We start from the raw sequence: 9,700 nt of genomic DNA, 5'->3' as shown, positions 1-9,700 counted from the left end.
TTGCAGATGATTTCTTTAATTACTTGCTCCATTATCTTCCCTGGCACAGAAGTTAAACTAACTGGTCTGTCGTTTCCTCGGTTGTTTTTATTTCCCTTTTTATAGATGGGCACTATATTTGCCCTTTTCCAGTCTTCTGGAATCTCTCCCGTCTCCCATGACTTTCCAAAGATAATAGCTAGAGGCTCAGATACCTCTTCTGTTAACTCCTTGTATTCTAGGATGCATTTCATCAGGCCCTGATGACTTGCAGGCATCTAACTTTTCTAAGTGATTTTTAACTTGCTCTTTTTTTATTTTATCTTATTTTATCTCTGCAAAGTCCTTAGAAGTTCATGTCCCTGAGGTTTATAGGAGGCTTGGAACTTAAAAGAATGAGACTTCCATGCATAATCTTTGCATGTGCGGTTTAAACCTGACCATTAACGTATCTATAGGAAGCCCATAGAGAGGAGCACACATTTAGCCCAGGGTTGCAATTGTCCTTTAGTATACAACCTATTTCTTACATCACTGACTCAAAACAACAGTAATAGTTTATTTTCCGCAAAACATGAGCTACCCAAACTTAGTCCCATATAAGCAATCAAAGGAGGATACTTGACAGTTTTGCTGTTATATGTGTTAAGTCCTATTGTCATTTCAGTAACTAAACTAGAAAGCTCTGTCATCTCTAAGTTCACACATATATACAGTAATAGAGCACAGCTGCATCTATATTAGTGGTTTAACTTGTCAAGCTATATTGTTTTGTCAAAAGTTGAAAATAAAGATTTGCTGTTGACAGTGTTTAAGGGTGTGCACAATCTTGTTACTGTATATAGTGAGTTAGGACAATATCCTGATGTTTCTCCCTACTCCAAAGGCATTTAAAGAGCTTACACAAAGAATGCACTCAACAAAGAAACCAAGGCGTGTGGGGAGAGTGCATTTTACTATGGCTATCCCAACCTAGCTGTTAAAATGCTTTTTCTGTCCAAGGTGATGTTTGTGAAGCAGGCAGACTGGGGAGAGGAAGGTAAGGTAAGAGTTTGCTACAGGCATATGGAATGGAGCAGTATTTCATAGAGTATGTCCACACTGCAGTGTAAGCCCAGGCTCAAGCCTAACCTCCCTTCTGTCTATACACAAATCACACTAACAGAGGACTCAGATCCAAGCTCCTAGGACCCCACCAGGGTTGGGGGTCTGAGCCCGAGCCAAGCCGGGGCTCTGGATTCAAACGCTCTTGCTTTGCAGCATAGACACAGCCCTAGTAGATCCATGCTCCAGAAGTATCCCATGGGCCAACTTTGTTTGTCCTCTGGACAGTCAAGCTTGGTGGCCAGTAAAGTTTTCCCACACTGCACCATGAACAAAGGGGCTACAGTGGCTACATTTTGGGAGGGCGCTAGGAAGTCTGAGATATGGTTGGTTGGACTTGGGCCCACAGTGTAGATGCTGGAAACCTCAGGTTGGGACCCAGGGCTTAACAATTCCTAACTGGGAGTCACGAATGAATGTAGAGGCGCAAGCCCTAGGTTAACAATCTCCAGGGCTGCTAACTCAAGTTCTACTAATCCTGGGCTTACATTGTAGTGTAAACATCCTAACACCTACATAACTCCATGACAGAGGTTCCTGGCTGTGGACAGCAAGCAGAGATAGGTGCTTAAGTCTGCAAGAGGGCAGGGCTTACAACACACTCTTCTCCTTGATGTCTCCTATTGCTTAGTTTACGCTGCTCCCTGCCTAGCATACTAGCTTTTGTGGATCCCACTCTTAGGACCCTTTCTCTCCACATACATTGTATAAGGAGCCAAGGCATGTGAAGCCCCAGGTTAGGAGGAGTTGTAGCCTGGATGCCAATCTGGGGCTCCAGCATCTACAGTGCACCATGTGGCCCTGAGTCCAACCACCCATATCCCATAGCACCCTCCCAAAAGGTGGCCCCTCTAGCCTTTTGTGCATGGTCTAGTGTGGGAAAACTTGACTGGAAAGAGGACATGACAAATCAACTCGGGATACTTTTGGTGGACTGCATCTACACGGTAAAGCAATAAAGTTGAACCCTGGGTCCTGGCTTGACTCAGGCTCAGGGTATGTCTGTACAGCAAAGAAAAACCCACATCTGGCTTGTGCCAGCTGAGTTAGGCTGCAGGGCTGTTTCATTGCAGTACAGACTTCCAAGTATGTGCTGGAGTCGGGCTCTAGGACCCTGCAAGGTGTGTCTAGAAGTAAGTCTACACAGCAGTGCAACAGCCCAAGCCCCATGAGCCAGCTGGAGTTGGCAGCCCCTGTGATGGTGTGTAGATGGAAGGGGGTTAAGTTTGAGCCTGAGTTTGAACCCTGGGCTTACACTGCAGTGTAGACATACTGATGGGGACTGCAGAAGCAGGGCCTATGGCTGGCACAAGTTTTGAGATGACTGTCTTTCTTTCTATGATTGGGGGCCTATTGTGTTAGGTGCTGACCAACCACTTAGTAAGAGGCAGTCCTTATGCTCAAGAGCTTTCGGTCTAAATAGACAACAGAGAAGGGTCAAAGGGGAAACAGAGATTCAGTGACGTGCCCAAGGTCACAGAACAGTGGCAGAACCAGGATTAGAACCTAGGTCATCTGAATCCCCAGTCCTGTACCCTAAGCACTGCACCACATTGCCTTTCCTCTAGTGTACCTGATCATAAAGAATGTCACATGCTCAATACCAAAATGTATCCTCCATCCCAAAGAACCTGGTATTATTTCACTAATTACTGACCAGAAAAATGAAACTCCTGTTACCCCAAACATACACATCATTTCAAACTTTGTTCTCCATGTCTTCCTTATTTAGTGCCATGAACTAACATTTCAAATGCCATATCTGCCCCCCCCAGAAACCCACGCTCATTTGCTGCGGGAGAGAAAAGTATCTTTTTACATCAATGGATTTTGATGCTTGTATTTCTGACAGGGGTGCATGTTTTGCTCTGTGTGTGTTACACTCTCTGGGAAGGATCATGCACAACTGGGAGAGGGTATTTTACTATGAGTTTTACAGTGTCTGGGGAGGGTATGTGTGTCCAGAGAGGAGGGTATTTTGCTGTGTGTGTATGCTGACAGGACACATGTGCATGCTGAGAGGGAGGTGTTTTGCTGAGTGCTGGGATGAGGTATTTTGCTGCGTGGGAGTGTGCATGCACATTAGAAGGGAGATATTTTTTTCTGTGCACAAGGGCACTTGGAGGAGATATTCTGGGTGCGTGTGTGCTGGGAAGGAATACTTTAGAGATGGGGTGGGAGGGAGTATTTGGGATGTACTTGCAGGCCGGTGGTGGGAGAGGGTATTTTGAGGGGCATTTGGGGAATGTGGGGTGATTTAAATTATAATGATTTAAATCACTGATTTTAATCAACTTTTCTATTTGTACTTCAGTTCTTTTCTAAAGAAAAGTGCAGACTCATCAGTTGATATAATCATTAAAACATACTGATTTACAACTAATTAGAGCCTTTATTCTAGATTTGGTACTTTTTTTTGCTATCTAGTAGAGTACACTATAACTATATACATGTACGTAAGCAATTATTTCATTTAATGTTTTCAGATTCTTATTGATTGTACAGTTTTAGTATGTTAGAGAATAGTGAATGATATATTGCTTATTTACTAGATAATTAACTTTTTGCTCATGACTTCATAGAATCTCAGGGTTGGGAGGGACCTCAGGAGGTCATCTAGTCCAACCCCCTTGCTCAGACTTGTCAAGCTGCATTAGGATGGTAACGAATTTAATTAAACAGAGGAAACAGCACACAACATTTATTTGTATTAAACAAAACAAGCCTTTAACATAGTACTTGAACTATTTTGCCATATTTATAAAACTTGATCTCAAAAGTTAGATGTTTTCTCCAATTATTTCTTTATCAAGAAAAGCAGCCTTTAACTCAAAGTTCTGATCAAGGCTCATGGGTTCAGCATACAGTATTTACATGTTTTAAGAGATTATAATAAGTTTAGGCTTTAGCATATTTTGTATTAAATTCAGATATTTTTAACAGTTTAATATTTTAAAGAAAATCTTATTATAATTTAAAAAGCGAAATAAACAATTCCAGTTTAAATAAAAAATCTGATATTTTTAATCCATTTCTATCCACCCAAGAGAGGGTATTTTGGGAGCGTTTGCTGGGTATTTAGGAAGGGTGCTGGGAAGGGTGTGAGTACTTCGAAGGGGTATTTTGGGGGTGTGGTAGGGGGTATCTTGGTGGTATGGGGCATGGTGCTGGAAGGGATGTGTTTACCGGGAAGAGGTATTTGGGGGTGTTGAGATAGGTGTGTGCGCTGGGAGGGGGTATTTTCGGGAGGTGCTGGGGGTGTACACCGGGAGGGGATATTTGGAGGTGCTGGAGGCGGTACATGGGTGTGCTGGAGGAGTGTGTGTACTGGGAGGAATATTTGAGGGTACTGGAGGGGCTATTTGGGGGGTACTGGGAAGGGGTACCTGTGGGGTCCAGGAGGAGTGTGTGTACTGGGAGGGGTATTTGGGGGTGTATGAGTACTAGGAGGGGTACCAGGTGAATGTACTGGGAAGGGATACCTGAGGCGTGCTGGAGGAGTGTGTGTACAGGGAGGGGTATTGGGGGGTACTGGGAAGGTTACGGGGTGAGTACACTGGGAGGGACATGGGGGATACTGGAGGGGGGTACGTGTACTGGGGAGAGTATCAGTGAGTGCAGTGGGAGGGGGATGGGGGGTACATGTACTGGGAAGGGTACCGGTGAATGCACTGGGAGGGGCATGGGGGATACTGGAGGGGAGCACGTGTAAAGAGAAGGGTACTGGATGGGTGCAGTGGGCGGGGTATAGGGGGTACTGGAGGAGGGTACGTGTACTGGGGAGGGTACGAGGTTAGTGCAGTGGGAGGAGCAAGGGGGATACTGGAGGGGAGTACGTGTACTGAGAAGGGTACTCGATGAGTACAGTGGGTGGAGTATAGGGGGGTAATGGAAGAGGGTATGTGTATTGGGGAGAGTACGGGGTGAGTGCAGAGGGCGGGGTATGGGGGGTACTGGAGGGGGGTACGTGTACTGGGGAGGGTACGGGGTGAGTGCAGTGGGAGGGCATGGGGGATACTGGAGGGGGCTACGTGTACTGAGAAGGGTACTGGATGAGTACAGTGAGCGGGGTATGGGAGGGTATTGGAAGGGGGTACGTGTACTGGGGAGGGTACGGGGTGAGTGCAGAGGGCGGGGTATACGGGCTACCGGAGGGAGGTACATGTACTCGGGAGGGTACTGGATGAGTGCAGTGGGCGGGGTACAGGGAGTACTGGAGGGGGGTACGTGTACTGAGGAGGGTACTGGATGAGTGCAGTGGGCGGGGTACAGGGGGTACTGGAGGGGGATGCGTGTATTGGTGACGGTATGGGGTGAGTGCAGTGGGCAGGGCACAGGGGGTACTGGAGGGGGGTTCGTGTATTGGGGAGGGTACGGGTGAGTGCAGTGGGCGGGGTACAGGGGGTACTGGAGGGGGGTACATGTACTGGGGAGGGTACGGGGTGAGTGCAGTGGACGGGGTACAGGGGGTACTGGAGGGGGGTACGTGTATTGGGGAGGGTACGGGGTGAGTACAGTGGGCGGGGTATAGGGGGTACCGGAGGGGGGTACGTGTACTGGGGAAGGTACGGGGTGAGTGCAGTGGGCGGGGTACAGGGGGCACATGTATTGGGGAGGGTACGAGGTGAGTGCAGTGGACGGGGTACAGGGGGTACTGGAGGGGGGTACGTGTATTGGGGAGGGTACGGGGTGAGTGCAGTGGGCGGGGTACAGGGGGTACTGGAAGGGGTACAGTGTGAGTGCAGTGGGCGGGGTACAGGGGGTACTGGAGGGGGGTACGTGTACTGGGGAGGGTACGGGGTGACTGCAGTGGGCGGGGTACAGGGGGGTACTGGAGGGGGGTACGTGTATTGGGGAGGGTACGGGGTGACTGCAGTGGGCGGGGTACAGGGGGTACTGGAGGGGGGTACGTGTATTGGGGAGGGTACGGGGTGAGTGCAGTGGGCGGGGTACAGGGGGTACTGGAGGGGGGTACGTGTATTGGGGAGGGTACGGGTGAGTGCAGTGGGCTGGGTACAGGGGGTACCGGAGGGGGATACGTGTATTCGGGAGGGTACGGGGTGAGTGCAGTGGGCGGGGTACAGGGGTTACCGGAGGGGGGTACGTGTACTGGGGAGGGTACGGGGTGAGTGCAGTGGGCGGGGTACAGGGGGTACCGGAGGGGGTACGTGTATTGGGGAGGGTACGGGGTGAGTGCAGTGGGCGGGGTACAGGGGGTACCGGAGGGGGGTACGTGTACTGGGGAGGGTACGGGGTGAGTGCAGTGGGCGGGGTACAGGTTGTACTGGAGGGGGGTACGTGTACTGGGGAGGGTACGGGGTGACTGCAGTGGGCGGGGTACAGGGGGTACTGGAAGGGAGTACGTGTACTGGGGAGGGTACGGGGTGACTGCAGTGGGCGGGGTACAGGGGGTACTGGAGGGGGGTACGTGTACTGGGGAGGGTACGGGGTGACTGCAGTGGGCGGGGTAAAGGGGGTTACTGGAGGGGGGTACGTGTACTGGGGAGGGTACGGGGTGAGTGCAGTGGGCGGGGTACAGATTGTACTGGAGGGGGGTACGTGTACTGGGGAGGGTACGGGGTGAGTGCAGTGGGCGGGGTACAGGGGGTACGGGAGGGGGGTACGTGTACTGGGGAGGGCACGGGGTGAGTGCAGTGGGCGGGGTACAGGGGGTACCGGAGGGGGGTTCGTGAATTGGGGAGGGTACGGTGTGAGTGCTGTGGGCGGGGTACAGGGGGTACCGGAGGGGGGTACGTGTACTGGGGAGGGTACGGGGTGAGTGCAGTGGGCGGGGTACAGGGGGTACCGGAGGGGGGTACGTGTACTGGGGAGGGTACGGAGTGAGTGCAGTGGGTGGGGTACAGGGGGTACCGGAGGGGGGTACGTGTACTGGGAGGGTACGGGGTGAGTGCAGTGGGCGGGGTACAGGGGGTACCAGAGGGGGGTACGTGTATTGGGGAGGGTACGGGGTGAGTGCAGTGGGCGTGGTACAGGGGGTACCGGACGGAGGGTACGTGTATTGGGGAGGGTACGGGGTGAGTGCAGTGGGTGGGGTACAGTGGGTACCGGAGGGGGGTACGTGTATTGAGGAGGGTACGGGGTGAGTGCAGTGGGCGGCGTACAGGGGGTACCGGAGGGGGGGTACGTGTACTGGGGAGGGTACGGGGTGAGTGCAGTGGGCGGGGAACAGGGGGTACTGGAGGGGGTACGTGTATTGGGGAGGGTACGGGGTGAGTGCAGTGGGGCGGGGTACAGGGGGCACTGGAGGGGGGTTCGTGTACTGGGGAGGGTACGGGGTGAGTGCAGTGGGCGGGGTACAGGGGGTACTGGAGGGGGGTACGTGTATTGGGGAGGGTACGGGGTGAGTGCAGTGGGCGGGGTACAGGGGGTACTGGAGGGGGTACGTGTATTGGGGAGGGTACGGGTGAGTGCAGTCGGCGGGGTACAGGGGGTACTGGAGGGGGGTTCGTGTACTGGGGAGGGTACGGGGTGAGTGCTGTGGGGGGGGTACAGGGGGTACTGGAGGGGGTACGTGTATTGGGGAGGGTACGGGTGAGTGCAGTGGGCGGGGTACAAGGGGTACTGGAGGGGGGTTCGTGTACTGGGGAGGGTACGGGGTGAGTGCAGTGGGCGGGGTAGAGGGGGTACTGGAGGGGGGTACGTGTATTGGGGAGGGTACGGGGTGAGTGCAGTGGGCGGGGTACAGGGGGTACCGGAGAGGGGTACGTGTATTGGGGAGGGTACTGGATGAGTGCAGTGGGAGGGGTACAGGGGGTACTGGAGGGGGGTACGCGTATTGGGGAGGGTACTGGATGAGTGCAGTGGGCGGAGTGCAGGGGGTACCGGAGGGGGGTACGTGTACTGGGGAGGGTACTGGATGAGTGCAGTGGGCGGAGTGCAGGGGGTACCGGAGGGGGGTACGTGTACTGGGGAGGGTACGGGGTGAGTGCAGTGGGAGGGGTACAGGGGGTACCGGAGGGGGTACGTGTATTGGGGAGGGTACTGGATGAGTGCAGTGGGCGGAGTACAGGGGGTACCGGAGGGGGGTACGTGTATTAGGGAGGGTACGAGTGAGTGCAGTGGGCGGGGTACAGTGGGTACCGGAGGGGGGTACGTGTATTGAGGAGGGTACGGGGTGAGTGCAGTGGGCGTGGTACAGGGGGTACCGGACGGAGGGTACGTGTATTGGGGAGGGTACGGGGTGAGTGCAGTGGGTGGGGTACAGTGGGTACCGGAGGGGGGTACGTGTATTGAGGAGGGTACGGGGTGAGTGCAGTGGGCGGCGTACAGGGGGTACCGGAGGGGGGTACGTGTACTGGGGAGGGTACGGGGTGAGTGCAGTGGGCGGGGAACAGGGGGTACTGGAGGGGGTACGTGTATTGGGGAGGGTACGGGGTGAGTGCAGTGGGCGGGGTACAGGGGGCACTGGAGGGGGGTTCGTGTACTGGGGAGGGTACGGGGTGAGTGCAGTGGGCGGGGTACAGGGGGTACTGGAGGGGGGTACGTGTATTGGGGAGGGTACGGGTGAGTGCAGTGGGCGGGGTACAGGGGGTACTGGAAGGGGGTACGTGTATTGGGGAGGGTACGGGTGAGTGCAGTCGGCGGGGTACAGGGGGTACTGGAGGGGGGTTCGTGTACTGGGGAGGGTACGGGGTGAGTGCAGTGGGCGGGGTAGAGGGGGTACTGGAGGGGGTACGTGTATTGGGGAGGGTACGGGTGAGTGCAGTGGGCGGGGTACAGGGGGTACTGGAGGGGGGTTCGTGTACTGGGGAGGGTACGGGGTGAGTGCAGTGGGCGGGGTAGAGGGGGTACTGGAGGGGGGTACGTGTATTGGGGAGGGTACGGGGTGAGTGCAGTGGGCGGGGTACAGGGGGTACCGGAGGGGGGTACGTGTATTGGGGAGGGTACTGGATGAGTGCAGTGGGAGGGGGTACAGGGGGGTACTGGAGGGGGGTACGCGTATTGGGGAGGGTACTGGATGAGTGCAGTGGGCGGAGTGCAGGGGGTACCGGAGGGGGGTACGTGTACTGGGGAGGGTACTGGATGAGTGCAGTGGGCGGAGTGCAGGGGGTACCGGAGGGGGGTACGTGTACTGGGGAGGGTACGGGGTGAGTGCAGTGGGAGGGGTACAGGGGGTACCGGAGGGGGGTACGTGTATTGGGGAGGGTACTGGATGAGTGCAGTGGGCGGAGTACAGGGGGTACCGGAGGGGGGTACGTGTATTAGGGAGGGTACGAGTGAGTGCAGTGGGCGGGGTTACAGGGGGTACCGGAGGGGGGTACGTGTACTGGGGAGGGTACGGGGTGAGTGCAGTGGGAGGGGTACAGGGGGTACCGGAGGGGGGTACGTGTATTGGGGAGGGTACTGGATGAGTGCAGTGGGCGGAGTACAGGGGGGTACCGGAGGGGGGTACGTGTATTAGGGAGGGTACGAGTGAGTGCAGTGGGCGGGGTACAGGGGGTACCGGAGGGGGGTACGTGTATTGGGGAGGAGTACGGGGTGAGTGCAGTGGGTGGGGTACAGGGGGTATTGGAGGGGGGTACGTGTATTGGGGAGGGTACTGGATGAGTGCAGTGGGCGGGGTACTGGGGGTACCGGAGGGGGGTACGTCTACTGG

The sequence above is a fragment of the Gopherus flavomarginatus genome, chromosome 1 (assembly GCF_025201925.1).
Source record: "Gopherus flavomarginatus isolate rGopFla2 chromosome 1, rGopFla2.mat.asm, whole genome shotgun sequence".
NCBI lineage: Eukaryota > Metazoa > Chordata > Testudines > Testudinidae > Gopherus > Gopherus flavomarginatus.
Note: the sequence above shows the minus strand (reverse complement) of the source record.